This window comes from Mus musculus, chromosome 19 (genome assembly GCF_000001635.26).
Source record: "Mus musculus strain C57BL/6J chromosome 19, GRCm38.p6 C57BL/6J".
In the NCBI taxonomy this organism is placed as follows: Eukaryota; Metazoa; Chordata; class Mammalia; order Rodentia; family Muridae; genus Mus; species Mus musculus.
This window is the reverse complement of record NC_000085.6, coordinates 50,624,385-50,649,523: the sequence shown is the minus strand read 5'-3', so window position 1 is coordinate 50,649,523 and position 25,139 is coordinate 50,624,385. Positions and strand designations below refer to the sequence as shown.

Sequence of the window (25,139 nt, the reverse complement as noted above, 5' to 3'; positions counted from 1 at the left end):
TGCCTATGACACTGAGAGTATGTCAGGGCTTTTGCCAGTAAAACCCTTCAGCCTTTGCATCCTATTATCAACAGTAACAATATCAGTAGTGGCAGGAGTGTAGGAAGGAGAATTCAAGGGACACACACTACTGTTTGCAATTGTAGTGAATAAAGGCTGTTGGGAACTACAATGCAGGGTTCTTTTCCTTCTTTCAGCAACCCCTGAGGCTTGGCATGAAGTGTTTCTTCCCTCAGATACTTGTGTTTGCTGAACGGAAATGTAAAGCTGAGATCCATTTTATTTTTTTCCCAAATCACAAGGGTCTCAATTTGAAGTGCAACTTTGTGGATTTCTGATTATAAAGAATTCTACAGGTGGTTTTCAAGTCTAGGATCTACCTACCTCAGTGAAAAGATACAAACGGAAGACTTCAAAACCAAGAGTGCTGAACTGAATAGTTCCTTCTACAGCATTCTTCTGGCAGTCAAAATGATGGGATGCATTTAGGATAAGAGGAGTAATACCTCAACGTCCCCCAACTGTGGGCAGTAGTTCAAGGCAAAGGACAAAGCTTAACTGTATAATGAGATGATACTTACATAGGGGGATATGAGAAATGTGATTTAAACTTAGTCCAGCAACAGAGCTGTTGAGGATGCCAACCCCAGTGACTCTTTTTAGTGCTTTAACAAACGAAATGTTTGTGCCAGCCATTGAGTCTGTCAGTGGAGGTAGGCACAGAACTGTTATTTAAAATACTGTTTTGGTTTTCATATTAAAGTGAGCCAGACTTTCTATGCTTACACTATTAATTTGCTAAGCCAGCCATTTACTTCATTGACAGTACGAAGATAAGGATCCAACTCAGCTAAGACTGAATTATGTTCACAATAAGTTTTTGTAGCCTGGGATAATTGTATCCTGAGAGGCTCTGCCAGAGCCTGACCAATACAGAGGCAGATGCTTGCAGCCAACCATAGAACTGAGCACAGGGACCGCAATGGAGGAGTTAAGGAAAGGACTGAAGGAGCTGAAGGGGTTTGCAACCCCATAGGAAGAACAACAACATCAACTAACCAGACCTCCCAGAGATCCCGAAGGACTAAACCACCAACTAAAGAGTACACATGATGGGACTCATGACTCCAGCAGCAGATGTAGCAGAAGATGGCTTTATCTGGCATCAGTGGGAGGAGAGGCCCTTGGTCCTGTGAAGTCTCGATGCCTCAGAGTAGGGGAATGCTAGGGCTGTGAGGCTGGTATGGATTGGTGGGGGAGTGGGGGGGCACCCTCATAGAAGCAGAAGGGAGGGAAGAGAGGATAGGGGGTTTCTGACGGGAAACCAGGAAGAAAGATAACATTAAAAATGTAAATAAATAAAATAACCAATTAAAAAAAGTATTTGTGGCCTAATGTCTGCAAAAGATTGCCTGACACCTAGACAGATGCAGAATGTAAATAACGTATATTAATAACAGTTTTATTCATTGTTAAAGGTTTACTTTTGTTTTTTTGTTGTTTTTTAATTTTTTTTATTAGGTATTTTCTTCCTTTACATTTTCAATGCTATCCCAAAGGTACTTTTGTTTTTTAATAATGTGTATGTATATATGCCTATACATATACGTAGCTTGTGTTCATATGAGTGCAGTTGCCAATGGAGGCCTGGCCTTCTGCAGAGGGAATTCAGTTTCCTGGTGAGAGGATTGCAAGTGGTTGTGAGCTTCTTGCTCTAGATGTTGGAAACCTAAATTTTGTTTTCTATAAGAGCAATATATGCTCTTCGCTGCTGAGCCATCTCTCTTACCCCATAGCAATAGTCTTCAAGGAGCTTGAGTCTAGAGCTAAGGAGACCATGTTAATCGATTTTTTTTAAAAGTGCTACATTGTTTAAGTGCACACATAGCACAAGAATGGAGGCTCAACAGATAGACAGAGCATATTCAAGAACTAAGCGGGTTCTTCCTGAATCTTAAGGATAGTAGATTCTGTTAAAGGAAAGAAATATAAAGTCCTATATATGTTTAAGCTTGAAAATAGGAATAAGCAAAGACATCTCTCACTGATTTTGGAAATTTTACTCTGTTGAGGTAAACAGGGGATGACTGTCATGAGAAAGAGAAGGGAGAGAAAGGATGGGAGAGGAAGAAGAGAAAGACTTAAATCAGAAAACTTCATGCTAGACAAGAGAGAATCACCACAAATTTTGACTCAAGTAAGTTGAAGAGATTTACGTCTAGGTCTTATTTTGCTCTTTTCTTTCTGTCACAGTGATAAAAACACCTTTTCTCATTCTTGGTTTACATTGGAAACATGCTGGCTGGGGTTGTAGGTAATTGAGGCATGAGCAAGGAGGAGAAGTGACTTTTTATACTTCAGTTGTTTGTGGGCTTACTGGTTATAAGACAGGCTAAACATGGTGAGTAGAAGCTGTGTAAATAAGGCAGGAAAGGGCCCCCAAAGCTAAGGTGCCATTAATATCGACTGGAGCAACATTCAGGCATAGGGTCTTTTTAAAAATGTATAAAAGCAAGACAGATCATAACTGTGGAGTGGTAGTTTACACAGGGCTTAGGAAACAATGGGAGGATGTTGTAACAGGGAAATATCAAAGAATGAGTTCCAATTCTAGCCTTTTAACTTCATTAAGGAATGCAGAATAGACAAACTCACAAAGGCAGAAAGTATCATTCCTGTTTCTTGCAATTTGGGGAGGATGAAGAATCCCCAGTTGTCATCTAGTGACTTCAGAGTTGTGCTCGGGATGATGAAAAGCTCAAGAAACACTATGAGTGTGCTTGTAGATACTAGTTGTATAATTTAAACGGTGGTGGTTCATTGTACCTGTGTGTTCATCTCGACAAGAAGAAAACTAGTCCTTACAAGATGAAGAATGTCTCGCTGTGACGGAGCGCATCTGAAGAGTGTCCATCTGCATGCATATGGAGGGCAATAGTGTGAAAGGGAACTGGTGGGAGCAAGATCTGGGCCTGGATGTCTCAGGTGCATCATGGAGGCCCTTGTCAGTCATGGGCTGTCATCATGATGATGTTGAACTATTCTTGTGACTCTGCAGAGTAAATGAGAATACTGCAACACCCTTGGTTCTCCTGAGTCAACTTTTGAGTTCATCATTAATGCAGTTTGAGTCTCAAAAAATTGTTTAACATTGTGGAATGATTGGAGAGTAATTCTGCTTCTTTAATCAATTTCGTGTATATGTGTGTGACTGTGTTGGGTTTGTGTGCTCCAGTGTAGTACTCACTCAGGGATGGGGGCAGTGGGGGAGAAGGAAGTAAATTTGAAGTTACAGACCCTTGGAAGCTGCCCAGCATGATTGCTAAGAAGTGAACTTGAGTCCTCTGGAATCACAGTGCTTGTTCTTTACTAGTGAGCCATCTCTCCAACCCCCTGTTTTTTTTTTCTTTGTTTCTTTGTATTTGCTTGTTTGTTTTGTTTTGATTTTTATTTTAAAGATCGAAATATCAAGCTTAACTTCAAGAAATAGCAATATTGTTGATACTACCAAGTCTCTGAGCTAGCTAGGCTAATGGCTTGTTTTGTAAATAAAAACATTCATAAAATGGTAGGTTAGCTCTTGATAAATGTCCCTGACAAGTGAAAGCCTCCACTAGTTGGCTTTGAAGATTTGATCACTAGTTTTATACTTCATTTGAGTTCCCCCAAATTGCAATCAAAATTAAACATATGAAGTAGAAGTCAGCACTTCAAGTTTGAGAGTCTTTTATTTTTTTGTGAAACTTGAACTTCCTTCTCCAAGAATCCAGTCTTTAGTACACATAGCGATCTTCAGAATTTTTAATGACATGATTAAGTCTGAATTTGTCTCTGGTATAGGGCCTCCCGAATGACACAGAATCACATAATGTCCCCCTTGAATCTTCAGTAAGTAGGCTTATATTGGCACACTGGAAAAGTCCCAAGTGAACAAGGCAAAGCTTTTGTAAAGTTAAGAAAATAACCAGTAGTCTCTCACATAGACTTGAACAGCAATATTGATGACTGGTGGGGAAACTAAGATCAATTGATCAAAGAGGTTTTGGCCAAACCATCAAAGAGATTATCAGGGATGCAAGAGTAGAGCTTTAGAAGAGTGGTTGGGTGGGGACTTTAATAGAGTGTCTCTTTGAGGGGCTGTGTTCAGAGATGAGAACACGCTCCCATTTTCAAAGTAAACGGTGAATTGGGAAAAACAGGTAAAAATCTACAAATCCGACCATGATCACATAAATCATTTTCCTGATGAATAAGTTAAATCCTCCCCCACCTAGTATCTGCCTAACGAACAGAGGCACTCCCATTATTGTCCAGGCTCACGCGGAGCCTTTGATAACAACACAATTATTTGTAGATTCTTTATCCTCCTTTTCATTTTATGTCAGTAAGAAATTGAGCCCCAATCATTGTATGTCTCTTAACTGGCAATCCTGCTTGAGCCTGACTGATTTCTTCCAGGTTCCTTCATCTCATGGCAACTAAATTCTAGTTAAATTTATTTTTGAACAAAGATAGTCAGCCTCTGAGAGATTCACTTCTAAATGAATGACAGGAGACAGCTGTAAGACCATTCATTTGCTTATATCTATTTGCTGTATCTAGACAGCTATTATCATGCCTGTGGTACTTTGGAAGAATTTCAGTGATCTGCTGTCAGTAGCAACCAAATGAGGACTCTGCCCGTTACCTTGAGTCTTCAACCAAACTTTCAAAATTGCCTTCATAGTTATACAAGCCATACCCAGAGACTACTGTTCTGAGGATTTCTATTTGCAAAAATAAGTTATTTGAAAGGGTATGTGTGTGTGTGTGTGTGTGTGTGTGTGTGTGTGTGTGTGTGTGTGTGTGTGTGTGTGCTCGTGCATGCTCTTGTGCTCATTCATGCATGCATGTGTTCGGAGTAACTGTTTTATGGTGAAACAGTCAGGATTGAAATGTATTTTTATTTCCTCTCTCAAAGATTTGATACTGAAAATAGTGGTATTATTTAAGAGTATAATTCTGGAGGTCTTGAAAGAGAATCAAATTGTATAATACTTGCCTTGCAATCATGAGAACCTGAGTTCCAGCTCAAAAAAAAAAAGCTAGGCCTGCTGACACACACTTGGAGTCCTACTGCTTAGGAGGTGAAGATAGGAGGATCATGGTGATGGCTGGCTAGTTAGCCTAGCATGATTGATGAGATCCAGGCCAGTGAGGTGCCCTGTGTCAAAGGAGGAGTTAGGTGGTGTTAGACAGATGATGTCTGAGGATGACCTCTGGTCTCTACACACAAGTACACACACAAGTGCACAAGCATACAAACAAATACACACACACACAAACTCACACACATGGGGGGGGTCAGTTAGTAGAGTGAGGAGTGAGGAAAACTCAGGAATCCTTCTGGAGTAGATGATGGTGTTGCTAAAGGGCAATGAGAGAAAGTTTCAGAAGGCTAAAGCTATTCAACTGCCTGCATCAGCATTACAAAGCAAGGTCAAATAGAGGAAATGCTCCATCTGCAAGTGAGCTGGGTAATAGAATTAATGAAGTCCCAGCCAGGAAAATGTCTCCTGGGGGAACAGGGTTGGCAGTCACTCAGCAATTATCTCTGCTGGCCATGGCTAAGGGTTTTTGAATGTTTGGTTTTTTGAAGCACATCACGTTGGTTTCTTCATTGGATTTACTCATCTCAAGGTACTCTTGCTACTTCCATTCTACAGATGTGAATGCTGTGGCTCAATATACTTCAGAAAAGGTTTCAAAGTCAAATACTCATGTAGCTGTTGAGTTTAAAATTATACTTAAACTTCACAGGCTGATCTACCTTTCCTTCTGTGTGATGCCAAGGAGACATTCACTCTTGGTTTTAACAACACCCTTGGTTCCTAGACTGCAGAAGAAAGTGGCACACAGTGTCCACTCTGTGTGCACATAGTTCTTCTGAGAACACATCACTTTGCTGCTTTTTTGTGACTATCACCCTGTAGACTATTCTGGAATAGAATACAGTGTTCCACTACTCAGCAAATGGAAGTCTTATGCAGTTAGTTCTACAGCCATGAAGATTTGTTACGGCTTTGTGCTTTCCTGGAAGGACCACAGTCTCTTGAGCCAATAGAAGGAAGGGAAGTGTTGAGACACTCTCATTTTACTGTCATTTCCACCAAACAGTGGAAACATATTTAATTCAATTCATGAAACAGCTAAGGTAATTATTAGTGTTTACAGTAAGGAGTTAGAAACTGGCTCAGGGTTACACAGGTAGTAAATGCGAAACAATTAAAAAATCCTGGTATGCTTGATTCCAGAGCCAGTCTTCATAGTCATATTTACTTAAATCTTTACTTTAAATGGCCATCAAAATAAGAATTTGAAGTGAGTCTTACTCCATAGAAGACGTTGAAGATAGCTGTGTGGCTTCAGATAAACCCATTGTGTAAAGGCAGAATTTGGGCATGAGCCAGAGAGTGAAGGTCTATGTGGGAAGGGAACAGAGTGATAATCATGCGGACTGTTGGAGAGATTGGGCCATGTAGGAGAACATGAAAAGAAGAATCAGAGCAATTAAGATTTCTCAAGGAAATACAAATTGGTCATGTATTTTCAAAAGAAACGGAAATAAAGGTGGAGTCATAACTGGTGTTTGTCCCCCAGGATAAGTCCTGAGAAAAGGGAAATTACAAGTATGGTGCTGAAAGGGAGAGCTGTATCAAGGTGAAAATGCCTTCAATGATCCAAGAAACACCCTACATAGCAACACTGGATACGGAATCAGGGAATTTCCCTCCAAAATATCTCTTACCTAGTGGCAAGGTTTTGCTCATTATTATCCAACTTTCTTAAAAAGCCAACACACCATGGACAGTTTATTTGTATTTTTAAACATCCATCTCCTTCCATCTGTCAGAGACAGACTAAAGTGGGCATCGTATTTGTGCCAAAAGCCACAAAGGCTTGTAAATCATGTTACCATCGATAAGCTGAAATGAGCAGGCACGGGAGGAAAGAGCTTCTCGCCCATGATGCTCTGCTGTACTGTTTCCTCCCTGTTGCTATTTATGGGAAGCCAAGAGCTTACAAGTGCTCTCCCAATTTGCTCATTAGTACCTAACAAATTGTTGAGATTCTTTTTCTTTCTTTCTTTTTTTTTCCCCCTGTCATGGATAGACCATGTCCCTGATGCTTAGAATTGATTCATTAGTACAATTATATTGAGGTCACAGATCCTCCCTCATAACTGGGATGCAGGGAACTTCCCACAATTAGTGGAGACACAATCCACATCCATCAAAAGAAGTGCTTTGGCCATCAGCAACAACATTGCATGCCTTCTTTGTGGTGTTTCATAATGAGCTGGAGACATAGAGACAGGCTGTCCCGAGACCTCAGGGAAGGCTCCTAAAGATGATTTCTAACTCCATCCCAGAAGCTGAAAAAGCTTTACCTCAGATCACTGGAATGGAAGCTGTCACAAAGACCTTCCCTTGTAGAGGTCAACTGGACGCCAGAATATTTTTTCATTAACATTTGATGATAATCTAGAATTGTAGAATTTTAATATACTGGCTATTTATCTACATTTTGGTTTTGTCTTTGAACCCCAGCATTCATATAGTAGCATAGAAAAATTTTGTAAGTCCTGATTATCTATCAAAGAAGTCTCAGAACATCATTATTTCTTTTAGATTTATTCATTTATTTTTGCGAATGTGCATGGTGTGTGTGTGTGTGTGTGTGTGTGTGTGTGTGTGTGTGTGTACATGTGAGTTCAGGGGCACATGGAAGCCAGAAGGAGGTGTGAGAAGCTCCACATTGGTCCTCTCCAAGAGCAGGAGATGCTGTTTACCACTAAGCCATCTCTCTGTCCCCAGGAAGTGACAATCTTCAGGCAGTTTGTCTGCATTTTATACTTTCTATTTAATTATAATATTAAAATTTTGAAGCACACACTGAGAAATCTAAAGGTGGTTTATTCCTTTCCCATTTTTTTAAAGAGAGTCAAATAATGGTTCATTTCCTCAGAGGAGGTCAGGTGAAATACAAGGGCTTATTGTCACTCAAGAGATTCTTCCCAAGAAAAGTCACATTAAGAAAGGAAAGGAGAGAGACATGTAGGTCAAAACAGAGATAATGAAGTCAAGCAAAGATAAATGTGACTTAAATAGGCATTTAATGTGGCTGAATCATATTTAACCATGTGTTCTGGACATATACCCAAAGGGTGAGTCCGGTGGTATATCACCTTAGGTCTAAGGGGAGGAAGGAGCATTCTGATTGAGAAGTGTTCATCACTTTTCTTCTGGGACTAAGGCCTTTCCCATAATGATGGTTTAATTCAATCTCGTCAATTACCTCTTCTCAGAGAGCTGCAGGTTGTGCCACCTTGCTGGAAATGGTCAAATCCCATTAAACTTCTGTTCTTTGTAGCAGAGGGAAAAGGAAAGATCCAGCGATTCAATTAAGACATAAATGACCAGGTGTCTGTGGCACAGAATCAGCTTTTCTGGTCTGACCAAGAAAACCCAATTTCCATCTTGGCTAGGAAGCTATGTGAGCCCTCACTCACCTTTGCTGTTAGCTTCCTGGCCATGGTTAAAGGCTCAGACTGCACAGGAACACACAAGAGTTTTCTTTGTATTCACAGTGGAAGAGCCCCCCTCCCCACGGAGTTGGGTGGAGTGGCCAGAAGACCTTCTCCATCCCTGCCCTTTGCTGCTTTGTTTCCAGAAAGGAGGGGGAGGAAATTACCAGGGTATGAGATGCTGCCTCTTGGGAACAAGGAAATTAATGCAGCGACCTGAATTATGTGCGTGACACATTTGCATATCGCTCACTAGCAGTTTCTGAAGAAACAACAAATTTTGTGTAATTCTAATCTCTTTTGCAAAGCAAGGGAAGAGGAAAAGCTACCTCCGATTTACTGTCTACAAAGAAAGCTGAATTTTAGGATCAAATTTGCTCACATTTAGTGGTAGGCTAAATGTTAAAACATAAGGGTGCATCTTTTAAATCACTCTTTGTGTGTGGCTGAGTGTAAATGTCAGGCATGTGTACATGCATGGGTGCATGTGTGCATGGGTACGTGTATGCATGCATGCTTGTGTACGTGTGTGCTTGTGTGCGTGTGTGTGTGTGTGTGTGTGTGTGTGTGTGTGTGTGTGTGTGTGCACATGTATGCATGTGGAGGACAGAGTTCAATGACAGGTCTCATTCTCTATCATTATCAATGATAATTTATAGCTTGAATATCTTGTATCATTATACCTATGTCTCCCAGATCATTATATTCATTTGGGAGGGTATCTAGTATAATTTACTATTATTATGGTAATCATGGAATTTGGGGGATGGAATGACTGATTCATTGTCAGTTTATAACCAGGCTGATGTAGAAAACTCAAATGAAGACCAATTATCAATGTCTTTGTAGTCAATAAAATTAATATCTGGAGAAGTGAGTCCCTCTAAGGAAAATCTTCTAGTCAGAGAAGGCATAGGAAGGGAGAATGCTTAAAGTTTGTATCAACTTCTCTTTGTGAGGTTTAAGCAATTCTCATGTTGCAATCGGCCAGTATCACTGTAATCCTCGAGATTTCTAGAAGAGCAAATTGGTGAAGCTTGCAAGCCTTTTCTGAAATAAGGAAAATTGGCATAGTTTAGAAAAAAAAAATGTTGGGAGATTTCTTAACAATTGCTTTTTGCTGAACAAAAGGCTGGTACTTTCCTTGATCAAGTTGCAGAAATGCTGTCTGCTCTGTGAGTTTTGTAGAGAGAAAAATTACACATTTTATAAACCTGGCTTGGCTGCTTTTCTGTTTTGATTTTGACTTCTGATTCTGCTCTGATTCGACTTAGCTACCAAAGTTGACAGATTATTGACCCACAGTCACAGCTTATACCTTCTGTCTCTCCCTCCGTCCCTAGAAGTCTCTGTCTCTTCACTCCTCCTATCACAGTGTTAATGGTGATATCCAGATGACTTTGACCCAAGCAGAGGCACACAGGGTAGAGCTGACATCATTAACCATTCACTTCCTTCCCCTTCATTTGAGTTTTCTTATCAGATAAAGGTTGCTAGTGTTGAAGTCATAGTTTCCAAAGAAACAAGGCTTGGGGATGCTCCAGGTACTACATTCAGAGCTGGGGGGGCTAGATTTGGAACATGCCAAGTATTTTGAGGCCAGAAGCACACATCTTTTCTCTTCGTGAAGATGCTGTGCTCAGCAAGAATAATGACAACACACAAGCCATGGACTCAGTAGCACTGAAGTGTGGTTCGAAGTGGGCTTCATGTATTATTTAATTGTTAGTCTGACCTTCAGACTAGAACCCTGGAGCTATAACAAGGATAATGTATTTAAGTAACCCAGCTGGTAAGTGGTAAAGCATGGACTGACCACAGATTCCTATCTCTCGGGACCAGAAGTTTAATCAGAGAGGTAAATCGAATCAACCAAAGAAAATTACGCTTTAAGTTAAATTAAGCATTCTAAAATTATCTAGTAATCTCATCTCTGCTTCTCGACACATGTCAGATTTGTATTGGTACTCTCAAAATTAATTTACCATATGTTTGTGTCTCTTGTGCTAGACTTTGGAGCAACTGTTAGAGATCAATAAACAAGCTCTGACACATTTCATACTCTCATGAAGTTCTGCCTTGGAGAATCTCCCTAGTTTGAGTTTCTCAGGTTAAAATTCTTTTCAAGAATTAATTAAATTACTTCACTGAGTTTTAGTTCCTGTCTCTCTGCTTGCAGATTCATATGGGGACCCATTTCATCATTATATTGATTTAGATTCTTGCCATTCAAAACGCTTGGCATCCATTGTCAGCCATACTACAGAAACAGAGATGCACCCTTGTATAGTGTGCAGCGCACATTCCCTCAAAATATTTACTATGTAGTTCTCTATACGTTAGGAAATCTATTCATTCAACACAGATGTTGAGCCTCATTTAATTTACTTTCTCCACTTTACTGTATTTTTCCCAGTATATCTTTGCCCCGTGGTTTTTATGTTAGAAGAAGGGCCAACAGAAAGATAGCAGTGAGTTGGGTAACAAGTGTTTCTTTTTGCAAAGTAAAAGACGCCGTTGCTGGGAAAGCAGTAAGCGTGAACAGGGAGGACTGTCTAAATGACTGACGCAGTTGGTGATGACGTCAGCACTGGGCACTGACTTAACAGAACTCCACTGGGACTTGTCTATCTTCTGTTTGTCCAGTTTGCAGCTAATCCCTAGCAATGTCCTCAGACCACAGGAGAAGGGCTAAATTGCTGATTAAAATTCCTTAAGAAACAAAATAACTTCAACTGTATCTTCCTTGATTTTGGTTTTTAGTTCCTAGACACTGTAAAATGACACACACAGGTGCTGCTTACCTGCTGCTGTGGCATCAATATTGATAAAGAAATGTACTGCAAAGTGTTTCATCCATACCCAGAGCAGGTGCTAGAGCAATTCATTGTATATCATATAAGATTAGAGTCTTAATCCTTTTTTTTTTCAGATATACGTGCATACACACACAGATACAGACACACACAGAGAAAGACACACAGACAGAGTGGCGCGCACACACAAACAAATGCTGTGCTATTTGTATGTATAACCAACCTGGGTAGTATCTGTGTACTGTGAACCCTCTGTGGTTGTGGTTTAGCCATCAGAGACGAGCCATCAGAGCCCAGCCTGATGTTAGAGCCCAGCTCCTGTATTTCTCGGCTGAGCAGTTCTTTTTCCAGCTGCAAAAAAAAAAAAAAAAAAAAAAAAAAAAGTAAAGGGAATAAAAAGCAAACTTCAGATGACTTTACTTTGAAGAAAAGAAAATGTAGAAATAATTTCAAGGTTGTTCGGGACCAGAAAGGGCAGGCTCATTGGTTGTCTGGGGTGAAGGGCTGAGAACAGAGAGACGGATAAAAGGGATGTCATTTGGAAGGATATTGTCCCTCGTGACGTGCCCTCTGTGCCCTCTAGAAGAGATGATGACAGCACCAGGACCCTCAGCGCTTCTCAGGCCTGCCAGAAACATGGATGAGCACATCTACATTCATGGGGTCAGTGACTGCCCCCTCCCCTAGTGACACACTGTGCCCAACCACCAATTTTCACGTGTAGACTTAAATTTCTCTGTTCCTACTATTTTACATTTAATATATGAACATATTTTGTTGTATTGAATAAATAAACAGCATATAAAAGTACTCCTTTCAGGGGATGATCCTTCCCCCATGTTCCAAACATAGTCTCTATGCTCAGACAACAGTCACTGTGTATTTTGGCTTTTTTTTTTAATAATTATATTTTTTATTTCTTGTTTATGATGGTGCATATGTAGGGAGTTACAGCTGTGCATTTTCATATCTGTCTTCAATCTGTCCATATCACTCTGCAGTCTTTTTTTTTTCCTCTGAGTGGTCCTTGCTCAGATTTGCTGTGATGTCACCTGAATGAATAGCCCTGTGGTCTCATTGTAGAAGGGTGTTTTATAATGCAGTTAAATTGCAGTTGGCTGCTTAACTTTTAATGCACTTCCCTCCAGACTTCACAATAATGAGATAACAAGCTCCCTCTAACTTTCTCTGTTCTGCTTTTTCTTTAAATAACTTAAAAGCTAGATGGAATGGCCTCAAATATACCTTTGAATGGATTTTGTGCTTGAAAGCCTAAGTCTCTGATTAAGAGCAAGGAGGATACATATAGCTTTATGTCCTTTCTGGGCTCCTGCTTTGCCAGTGTTAGGGAAACTTTTATGGTTCTTTCCAGCATTCTATGTATTTTTGCTTTATGAAAAAAAAAAGACTCTTAGGATGAAGATAAGGTGATTTTATTTTACTGAGCTCCTACTGTGGCAAGCACACATGTACGTGTCCTCTTATATCCTCTAAGAAGCAGGGGACACTGCCTTCAGTTTACAAGTGAAAACGAAGCTCAAGAGATACAAAATAAACTGCTTGAGATTACACACTAAGTAAGCGGTGCATTATAAATTTAAATTCTCTGACTCTAAAGACTCTTGCAATCTTTCCTCTGCCGTGTTACCTTCTAAATCGAATTCCGTTTTCAATGTTGTTTATTTTTCTCTCTGTGCTCTTCATTTTGACAAAGATGCCGTAAACCAAACCAGCATTTCTCATATCCCTCTGTTCCCCTGCATAGAGCAAAGCTTCTGGCTTTTTCTACTTGGGACTTGAAATATGGAAATTAAGGATTTCTTTGCTGTGGTCTCCCCTTCAAGGAGAAGTGTGTTACAAGGAGAGGTGTTCTATGAAAAATTAAATGGGTTTGCTTGAATGTGGTTAGCCTGCTTCTCGCATTTTCAGTTGTATCAATTTGACACCAGTGATGCATGGCTGGTTTGCGTGTTCCTGCTTTGCCTCCCAAGTCAGCCATCTCTGGTTTCAAGCAAAGAAACATCTCTGAGAGAAGTAGCTGCTGGGGAGGGCCTGCTAGTCTGTCCTATGCATTATTAGATACTTGCTAGGTCTTTGTTTGATCCCAATTATGAATATCTTATGTTATGAGCTTGTGGGCTCTTTAGATAAACGAAATAAGTATTACTCCTGAGTTTGCTGAGTCTGAATGTCTTCTTGCTTATTTTGCATCTGCTCACTTCAATTACATTCTCACCATCAGATAATAGAATTGTATTATACAGTCATTTCTTCCAGGCGCTTACCTATAGCCACTGATTTTTTTTTATATTAGTTTCTTTCTTTGTTCATCTGTTTATTTATTCATTCGACAAATATGCACTTCTTATCTGCTTTATCCACAGTCCTGGATGGGATGTGTTCATCGGTATCAGTGCAAGATGTAGGCTGGTCCAAGATACTTTCTCTTTAATGCCTGCTCTCAAAAATACATGGCTTCTCATTGTACCCGATATTGGATAAATTCATCTGCCAAGGCAGTCTCAAATTAAATGGTAAAAAAGACAATAACACATATATGCTACAAGTCAGACTATGTATGATAAGATAAAAGTGGGGAAACCACCCTCAATGATCTGCACTTTTGCTCTGAAGAGATCAGGATCAGAACGAAGTAGAAGTGTCTGAAGGCTTTGATGTGTGAGAACAAATTTCACTTAACTGCGATCAGAATAGATTTGACACACAGAGACTCTACCCTTTATTCTCTACCCCCTTGTGTTTGTGTGGAAACACACACACACACACACACACACACACACACACACACACATACACACACACACACACACACACACACACACACATACACACACACACATACACACACACACACACACACACACACACACACACACACACACACCTACAGATGTGCATATGTGGGGATCAAAGGTCAACAGAGGATGGCTTCCTGTACCATCTATTCTCTCCCAGGCACTCCTACTTTATGTGGATGGCCAGCAACTCCCCAGGGTGTACTTTCCTCTGCCCCCATCAGTGTTGTGGTTATAGACACGTAGCTCCACACAAGCTTTAACCTATGGGTATTGTGATTGCATAGTAAGTATTTTACACACGACGTCAATCCCTTACTCCCCTCCTCTGTGTTTTATTAATAGTTAATATAATAGCTCTTTAATGCAACTGAACCTACTTTGACTTAACTTGTTGAAAATTTACTCCTCTGGTCATTAAATAATATGTACTATAACAAATTCCTGGAACACTTCTTCGGAATTTTTTGTAAATTATCCCAAATACTAAGGATATACAGTTGCTTCTTTTAACTCTGTTCTATATGGAGATGAAGTTACTGTGGAAGCAAAGCGCTTCTTGGGAATAAATAAATAAATGTAGGTTTCTAGACAGCTTTCAAATCTGTCTTTATCCAAAATGAAACTGGCTTTCCAATCATCTCTCCAGAGAATCCATTCAACAAATATATTGTGATATGCCAGGCATTGTGCTGTTTGGGAAATCACAGAATTAGGAAGTACAAATGAAACTAGATTGGCTGAACTACTACATGATTTTTGTTAGAAAAAAAAAAAGATGTTTGTCTGGTGCAATGCTATCTTTAGTATTATTACCATTATTCACAATAGATTCTTCTCTCATACCCCACCACAGTTTCCCTTCCCTCCACTCTTCCCAGCTTCCCTACACACCTCCCTTCTCACCCAGATCTACTCCCCCTCCATTTCAGAAAAGAATATATCATCAAGAGACAACAACCAAAGATGGCATAATAATACAAGGTAAAAGCCCTCGTATCAAGGTTGGACAAGACAACCCAATAAGAGAAAAAGAGCCCCAAGAGCAGGCAAGAGTCAGAGACACACCTGCAGCTACTCTTAGGACTTAGGAGTCCCACACAAACACCAAGCTAGCAGCTTCTACTCAGAGGACATGGTGCAGACCCAGGCTGGCCCTGTGCTTGTTGCTTCAGTCTGTGAACCCACGTGAGCCCTGCTTAGTTGATTTGATGCGCCATATTCTCTTGGTGTCTGCCATCTCCTCTGACTCCTACAGTTTTTTCTCCTTGCCTTCCTTGGAGTTCTCTGATCTCTAAGGGGAAGGGACCCAATGAACACCTCCAATTTAAACTCTCCCTCTGCATAATGTCTGACTGTGGCTCCTTGCATCTGCTCTCATAAATATCTGGAGAAAGTCTCTCTGACAAGACAACAATCTATGAGTATAGCAAAATATCACTAGGAATCATTTCATCAATTATTTTTTAATCAGTCATATTTGGTTCTATACTCGGTCTCTGCAATGCTATCTTAAATCATCTAACATTTGATCATCTGAACATATTTAGTGACAAGAGGGGCCCACTGATGTGAAGCTCCTGGTCCTGATGTTGTTCACATTCCGCAGTAGAGGCATGGTTATTTATTCTTCTTTCTCTTTCTCTTGTCTTTGCCTTGTTTTGTTTTTCAGCTCTACTCTCTTGTCTATGTTTCTCTTTTCTCATCTGTCTAATCCCTTTTTACTTGGTTTCAAATATCGTCCCTTCCTTCCTAATTTGACAAAGTGTCCCACTATTACTATGATGGAACTATAAGTGTGTCACCATACTTAGGTTTGTATATTGCTTTAATGGACCCTAAGCCAAGAAAAGCCAGGTTTAGTGCAGTGCCTTCTCTCTCTCCCTCTCCCTCTCCCTCTCCCTCTCCCTCTCCCTCTCCCTCTCCCTCTCCCTCTCCCTCTCCCTCTCCCTCTCCCTCTCCCTCTCCCTCTCCCTCTCCCTCTCCCTCTCCCTTTCCCTCTCTCTTTTCCTCTTCCTGTGTGTTTTTGTGTGGAGGGGAGGGTGTTCCAGGTGCATGAGACTATGCGTGTAGCATTAAGTCATCAGGAGTCTGTTTAATGTTGTGGTCAAATTGAAGAACAAAAGTATTGGTTTCTCTCCAGCCTGCATGTCCTATCTAGCCACACATTTTTGGGCTCATTGAGAGTGTCAGGCATGGGTTGTATCTCATAGCATGTGACTTAAATCCACATCAGAAAGTAGTTGGCTACTCCACAATATTGGTGGACATATCTTTTCAGGCAAGTTACTATTAAGTTACTAAGTTATATCACAGAGTTCCCAGCTGGAAGGGATAGACAATGACTTCGCTGTAGAGCGCATCACACCTTCCATCACCATGACAGCCAGCTGGTAGGGATGGTTTGTTCAGGTCAATGCTAGTTCGATTTCTCCACGTTTTGTGACACAGAATGGAATAGCTTCGGCAGGAGGATCTTGCTATGAGTTTCTGGAGTTGGGGCAGTAGCCTTAGCAATTGTAATGTTTCAGGGTCTGTGGTACTGCACTGGCCAACAGCTCAAAAAAGAGGTAACCCATTCCTGGTATGGAAGTTTTGTTTGTTAGTCTATGATGTCTAGTCAGGTATTGTTTCCTAATTGTATGGAAGTTCAATTTAAACTTTTTATGTGGAAGTATATGTATACATTTTAGGAAGCTTCTACAGTAATAGGTTTCAATATGACCTTTTCAAAATGCCTTTATTGCTAATTATCCCTTCCCCTATTCCCACTTGGGTTTTTTGTTTGTTTGTTTTTGTTTGTTTGTTTGTTTGTGTCTTCTTTTCTCTTCTCTTTAAAAAAGTTATAATCTGCAGTGCCTGCTGTTGGATCCCTTTTCCCTAACTGGGCTGCCTTGCCTAGCCTCAATAGCAGAGGATTCACCCAGTCCTACAACTACTTAATTTGCCAAGGCTAACTGATATGCATGGGAGACCTCCCCTCTTCTGGGGGGGGGCGAAGGGGAGTAGAGGGGGGGGACTGGGAGGAGAGAACAAAGGGGGGGAGCTGTGATCAGGATGTAAATTGAATAAATACATTAACTAAAACACAGCAAGGAGGAAGAGGAAGCAAGGGGAGGGCTTGGAGAGAGAGGGGAAAGCAAAAATGTAATTACATTATAATCTCAAAAAATAATAAAAGAAAAAAAACATTTTAAGAAATGTTTTACTCTCCCTTATGCCATTCACTTGGGATGCTTCAGCCACCAACAATTCCATTGTCTTCCCTGACTGCTGTGTCCTGAAAACCTACCACAAGACCTCTGGATAGATGCTCTATAATTCATTGTCATATGATCTTCTCTACATATTATGGTTAATGTCCCCTTATCTTCCCCGAGATGTCACCAGGTTGATGCTCCCTTGACTCTTTATTGTGGAGCCATCCCTAAATTTGCCCCCCGAACCCAGTTCTTCATTTATATCTGCCAGATGTTCAACACTACTGACACACATGGCTTTCTCAATAACTGATGACTGAATCTTCAATTGTTATAATAAATGTTTTCAACATTTGTAATTGCTAATAAAGCAAATTGGATTCCCGACCATTGCTTCTTTCCCTTGTTGAGTCTTTTGGATCACACCATTGTTCTTCGGGTCATCGTTGGCTCTTTTAGGTCTGTCCTTCCAGGAAGCCAACCTTTCTCACACAGGGCACATCACACTTGGAAGCTCATTATTTACACATCTAGGTATAAACCCAGGAACGTCTCTTTCTTTGAGCTTGATGTTTATGTGTTTCTTTGGTATAGGAAGCAATCCTTGAGGATAAAGATGGAACGTGGTGGCATTCAGTAAAACAAGTCAAGTATGGCTTAACAACAGCTAGAGAGTGTTCATCCTGGCATCCCATGAAAATAAGTCTTTTCCCCAAATACACAATTCTAGGAGCTCTGGGAGCCATTTTTCCACGATTGGACACCTCTGAGTATGTCCTGTGAAACACTTTTCTTCAGGGAACATCACACTCCATAGCTTCCACCCTACCTCACTCCCTCTCTTTCTACTGCTAGCAGAGCAGTTCTCAACCTTTACATTCTTCCTGACTCTGTTGTGAAGGGACATCATCAGCTTTGATCAGAATCTCTTCCTGGAAATTCATATCTTTCAGGCCAACAATATTTAATTTCTAAAAATCTGCTTTAAAAAAAACTAATGGATACTAGGGGTTTCTTTCCAGTAAGGGTTGCCAAGCCAGTAAGATATGGATTCCACACAAGTTGATGGAGCTTCCTGAGAGCTTACTTGATTACAACAAGAAAATCTGAGCGAAGACTGGGCAGCACTAAATCTCGACCGCATCGCTTAGCACTGCAAGGGAGTCACACCTGTGGATTTTCTTCAGCTTCACCAGTATGCAGAAAAACTTGTCCCCTTATTGCTTTACTTTTCTAGAATTTGTTTTCTGCCATTTGTGTCTGAAAGGCTTCTGATTCATCCATTAAGGCAGAGAAAGGCTTTGTCTATAATCTTTTGTCCAAACAGAAAAGTGGTTTTTGAGTTGACTCTCAGGGAAAAGATGAGCAGCTGTACTTGGAGATTGAATTCTTCTGAGAGAGGGTCCAAGGCAATGGTCACAGGTGGTCACAAGGATTTGGCCTTTGAGTCAAGCATGAAGTTGCACAACAAGACATTATAGTGGCTAATGGATCCCTCTCTGGGATTTCCTTTTTGCCTCCTACCACAATGCAAAAGCCTACACACGCAGATGGCATATTTCACTAATACAAACAGAAGTCCAAGCAACAGATGCTTCAGGGACCAGGGGAAAGGAGATCTCGATATTTCTCCAACAGCAACAACTTCAATGACAAATTTTTCCCACTGAGCATATTGAACCAAGAGCAGAGAAACATGTAATTTTCAAGCCTCGGGCACTCCATGGTATTTAAAAGAAGGAGGATCAGAAGCATTAATTTTGTACAAAGAGTGCTAATGCAGAAGCTAGCATTGAAGAAAACAGAGAGAGAGAGAGAGAGAGAGGTAGAAAGCACAAGTGAGGCTGAGTTACACGCTGTGAAGCCACTACTGATAATGTTCAGTGATTGCAGTGTGTGTGTGTGTGTGTGTGTGTGTGTGTGTGTGTGTGTGTGTGTGTGTGTGTGTGTGTGTGTGTGTGTTGAAAGAAAAAGAAAAAGCTAGTCAGGAATATTAGCCTCTGCAGTGACAAAAGCCCAACCAGGCCAGTTGTTTGCCCATTGAGGGCAGCGTTAGGATGGCTCTTGTTCCTTTCTTATATTATCTTATGCAAAATAGCGTGCAGAGATGATTATTAGCAAGCAAGAACTGATGATCAGCTTACATCAAAATGCCCATCTAACCCTCTAAGTTCGTTCAACACATAGCACTAAAAACCACACAAGGCTTTCTGGTCAGACTCTGGGAAATCAGCGTGGCTTTAGACAAGCGCCTGGGCAGGAGTGCAGACGGGAAACATGCTTGTGAGCAGAAAGAGTAGATAATGGCTCTCTCCCATTTGAGGCTGCTTTGCTGAAAGACTGAGAGCAAGGCATGGCAGGCAGTAGCAAGTGCAATTTCCGTGTCTCCTCAGTAGAGGAAGCAGAAGCCTAATAAAATCCTTTAGGTAGTGTTGACAAAGTCTTTTCCTGTTCATAGAGATAAAGAATTTGCACTACTTTTCACACCTTTTAACTTTGCTCACATTGATGGGGGTGCATGTGCAGCTCATTCAGTTGTCAGTCCTGAAAGCGCTGAGTTAGGCCAAAGAACCACCATGCTTTCGCATCTGGCCTGGCAAGGCTTTTCCTTTCATTCCTTTTCTTTTTGGTGCTGAAGGAAAACACTAATGAAATGCCCACTGAGCTGTAGGAAGCAAAATGAAACACCTTTGACAAACACTGCTTATGTTTCCTTTGTGTGTGTGTGTGTGTGTATAATTCTAAGAGTGATACATGACAAGTGGAGAGCCCTGGTGATCTAAAGCTCGTCCTGCATCGGGAAATCTGTCCCTAGTGAATGAAACTTGCTTGTCCCATGACCTCACCCAGATTCTCCACTATTCTTCTAAATTCCCTGTAGTCAGAGGGAATTCCCTTAGATACAGCTCTGAGAGGGTTAGACATGCAGTGCTCATGAGAATGGTCACGGTTTTCCATTCTGTCATTTAAATCTTTTTATTGAAACAGCTCCATGATCAGAATGAAGAAATTAACAAACAGCCAACAATAGTTAGTGTCCAAACAGCTCCTGTGTCTTACATTCACTTTTTCTAATTTTATGGATGTAGCAAATGTACGTAGGACTGTGCTTGTGTTTTAGGAAAAACAGTGAATAACAGAGATTTCCCCTTATGGCCCTTTAGACCTTAACATTCGACTTAAGACTCTCTAATTTGAAGTTATTGCTTCCATTTAAGAAACTGATATTTCTCAGCTGGGGAGGGAGGAAAGTACATTTCTAACTGAGAGCTTTGGAGTCGTGGTAAGAATTTTTGGCAAGTAAACTTTTGATCTTATGTGGTATTTCATTCTTATTTCTCCTAACAGCCATGTAGGAGTCAGGTTTCAAAATAATGTCAGCAGAGAGTACTAAGAACACAGCCCACAAACTGCAAAAGTGGTTAACACTGGTGCTTGGTGCTCCCTGCAGTGCTCAGCTGAAGTTCTTGGTTACACTGGTGCTCCCTGCTCCCTTCAGTACTGAGCAGAAGTCCTTGGATACACTGGATTGGGGTTCTATGCTCTCTCCAGTGCTCAGCTTAAACAGAACTGTTCACCCACCAGGGAGGGTGGCTTTTAAGTCAGCCCAACCAAAGGCGGTTTTAGAGCTATGTTCTTGAGATTCATGCTAAATGATGCCTTCTCCGGTGTCTCTAGATGCAGAATAGCTTTGACTCCAACACAAAGATCACTTAGGACCTTAAGACGTTATTTACCATACTGTGACCACAAGTCACACAACAGAGCCAAGTTTGAAATCATCGTATTAGAGTCCATGTGAGATAGAGCAAACAAACAAACAAAAACAAAACAATGTCCAAAGTACTTAGATATATTGACAATATGTTCATACCACAAAAACCTACAGGGATTTCTAGAAGGAAACCTTTCCATTTTTATCCTACTGGGTTGCAAGTCATAGAGAGATGTGACCACTCGTGTAGCAGAAAGTTCTGTTCTCTTTGCATATGCAAATGTGAAGAGCCCTCTTGTACAGTGGTTTCAGGGATGCTAACTTAAGGAGTAGACAACCAACTCTGTTCTCTGACGTGGCCAGTATGTTCTGTGTATCCTCCCTCTCCATTTTTCTTCTTACAACATTTTTTTCAAGATTTTGCAATTTTTTTTCCTTTTTAATCCTGAAAGGTAGAGAGTACAGTAAAACAGCTCCTAGAAGAATTTACAACCAACGGCATGAAAGTTTGAGAAGCCAAGGGGCTAGATTTTAGGATGAACGAAGTAGTCAACCGTGTCTGCTTCGCTCATTCATCTCTTTCTTCAGGTCAGTGCCTGGCACGTGGCACGCACTCGCTTGCTATACATTTCCCAAATTCATCTAAAACAAAGAACAAATCTCAGCAATTTCAGCTACACTATAATTAGCCTCAAGACTTTACTGTGAGTGCGTAGTTCTTTATCATAGAGATTTAGAGTTTGGATGTGGAAATGACCCTCCATTTTATGGCATTGTTTTGAAGGTATGAAATTGGATGTAGAAAAAAATTATTTGCTTAAAAGCCTGCAAGAGAGGAATTAGAACAAACATTTCTGAATAAAAAACAAACAAACAAACAAAAATACCACAAAAAAACAAAACACCAAAAAACAAACAAACAAAAACCTGAGTTTGTAACTTCTCTCTGTTTGAAAAAAAGGACAAATGGAGCTAGACTTCTGTCCTCTTCTGTGATGAGGGTTTTGTCCAGGCTACTGATTGAGTAATATGTTTAAACATTGGGCAGCCTCCTCCTGAGGTATTGAATTCATGAAAAGTACCTATAGATATTTCTGTGTCTTCTGAAAGGTTCTACTGAGGAGTGGGGAGTATTCTTCTTAAAAGTACACTAGTTGTCCTATAGTAGAGTATGAATGTAGGGAGAAATTATTGTTGAGATGTCATGGAGAAGTTAAAAGGGGAAATGAGATGGATTATCTAAATGGGAAGTGGGGAAAAGATTGGAAAAAGAGCCTTGGATTGAAACAAGTTTATAGCACATGATATTAGGAGTTTCACTTTAAAATAAGGAACATTTACTATACTTATATGGAGTGAATATGATTTGGCAAGCTACTTTGTTAAAGCAAAATTCTTTTGGGAAAAGTTACAGGCCACATCAATAGCATGTATTAAAAGTCAGATTTTGAACTTAGACACATGATTTATGGCAGGACTTGTCTACACTTCTTTGAGCAAAGCCTAGTACCTTCAAGGCATCGATTCCCCATTCCTTGAATGACAATGCATAACTTTGTCTGTGTATTCTTTCTGAAGTATAACATTAACTTAGATCATTACCGTTCTCATTTAGAGTTGCTGAAGTACCAGGCTAGAGGAAATTCATTTGTAAACCATGAGGAAATATCCAATTTAGTAGAGCTTATGTATGATGATATGGGAGCTTCCAGTTGGACAGGAATGGGAACTACCCAGTGAGGGCTTCATAGACAGAAGAGGAAAATTCCTGGGCATGTTGTCAAGTAACTTTGTCCTTTGGGCTTTTATGTAGATTGAATCCCACACACAATTTGGAAATAACTGTGTTGGAGTTATATGGTTCATTGTAAGCAGGACAAAGCACATTTTCATATTTGCCTTTATAATATTTTAGTTGAATCACTTTAAGTGTGCTTCTCTTTGATAGAGAGCCTGACATTTTATGTAACTCTTGATTTCTGCCCTGTACTTAGCTATTTGGTAACTTTAAAATTTTTCATTCTACTGTAAACTTCAGTACTGATAAATCACTCGCCTTACATGTGGAGTGGATTTAAAATTTATACTCTGTAACTTAGGCGAGAAGAAATATAACTTTATTTCCTTGTAACTAAATACTACTTGCCCACCAGAACCCTTTTCTGTTTGGGGGGGGGGATACTCATATGCCACTTGAATTTATCTTACTCACTCCTGGTTAAACCTATCAGGTCTACTCTCTAGAGCAGATGATCTTTCAGGATTGTCTGTATGATACTAGACTTGGGTTTGGGAGGACTGTAAGGCTAGGAGTAACATTTGGTAGCATAAAGTAGGGGTGTTGTTTGGGGTCCATATTGACTGCTGGTTCTTGGGGCACTTCCTGGTCACTGCAGCAATGGCAGGTGAGCTCAGCTGTCCTTTATTTCTTGATGCTATGCATTGAAATGAGTGGGCTAGGAGACAAAGCCCCCATTATACTTCCTGGTGCTATTTTTCCCCGAAAACATGATTTATCTGCATTTTAAATCCCTAGCTTGGATACTGATCCTAATTCTCTCTTCCAACTCGCAGTCTACCTGACCTTAATGATATCAGCACTGAGAATTGTTAGCTGCCCAGGTGGGATGAGACACTGAAATACAAATCTCTTCCCTGTTCCAGAAGGAATGCGATAAAAGAGTATTTCTTGTTCACTGTCCATTGATCCCAGAACAGAAGATTTTCAGCTCACAGATGGCAGGCCTAACTGTTCTTCGGTCCATATAAATTTCATATGGCCATTTGCCTTCCTAACTCTTTCCATCACTTCAAATACCATTTCTTCTTTTGTCAGCCAGGTGATCTGTACCACTTTCTACAGAGTGCTCTTTATGCTTTCTGATTCTACCAAGCACTGGTAAGTGAACACTCTAGTTTTTTAAAAATGATCAAAACAAAACCACCTCTATGTTTTATGTATCTAATTATTGCTAATCAAAATATTTTTATTTCTAAATCTGTTTTGTAGCCAGTGATTTAAAAAATAAGTAGCAGTAATTTTGGAAATATTTGGATGGTCCTTCCCCTCCCACTTTGGTCTGTTGTCTGTGTTAACTATCTGCCTCATTCCCAGTTTTTTTTTTCTTTATGTGTATGTTTTTTTTTGGGGGGGGAGTGTTTGAATGTGCAAACTCGAGTGTGAGAGAGTGTGCATGCACATTCATGTGGAGGCCAGAGGTCACCATGATATGACTTCTTCAGTTACTCTGCATCTTAGTTCTTGATACCAGGTCTCTCAGTGTACCTGGAGCTCAGTTGCTGGTCAGAGAACTCTATGAAACTGCATGTCTTCACCTCCTCTATGCTGTGACACCTGCTATTTGCCATTGTGCCTGACTAATATTTGTATGATGGGGATCCAAACTCAATTCTTCATCTGCTCACCCTCCCTCCCCCATCATTCATGAAAATATGTTAAGGGCAAGACACCATATTCCTACTGAGTAAGAATGTGACTTATGTAATATAAAAAAATACTACCACCTAAAGTAATAAATAAGGTCTGACTGAGGTTAATTTGGAAGAACCCTTGATGGAATGTATTTCCTGGTGAGCTGAGATTTTATATAACTGAAACTTATTCCTTAGAAGACTAAAACTACATATCTTGCACATACAGTAAATATGTGTATTTCTCTACAAATGAGGTACTTGGATGTAGCAAGAAAAATAATAAAAAAAAAGAGTTTTGAACTGATTCAGTTTATATTCCAGTGGTAAAGAGAATATATGTACATACATATATACCATGTACAACATGTATCCAAAGAACCATTTTAACATTAAGTATGTATGTACCTAGTGTGCAACATATGAAAACTGTATAGCCATCACTCTTATGGAAAATAAAGTGTGGATGGACAATGGATAATATGGGAGAAGCATGATTTTGCAGTTTTATAAACAATGAATCAAACTAACACATTTTTCAGATGCAAGATAGTGGCCCTGGTGGACACTGGTCTAAGTTCAGAAGGAACAACT

General features: G+C 40.2%; 1 protein-coding gene across 6 annotated transcripts in view; it reads left to right on the top strand.

Annotated features, from left to right (window-relative positions):
* Nucleotides 1-25,139, top strand: part of Sorcs1 (sortilin-related VPS10 domain containing receptor 1) — a 535,835-nt gene that overhangs the window by 29,606 nt on the left and 481,090 nt on the right. The window lies entirely within an intron of this gene.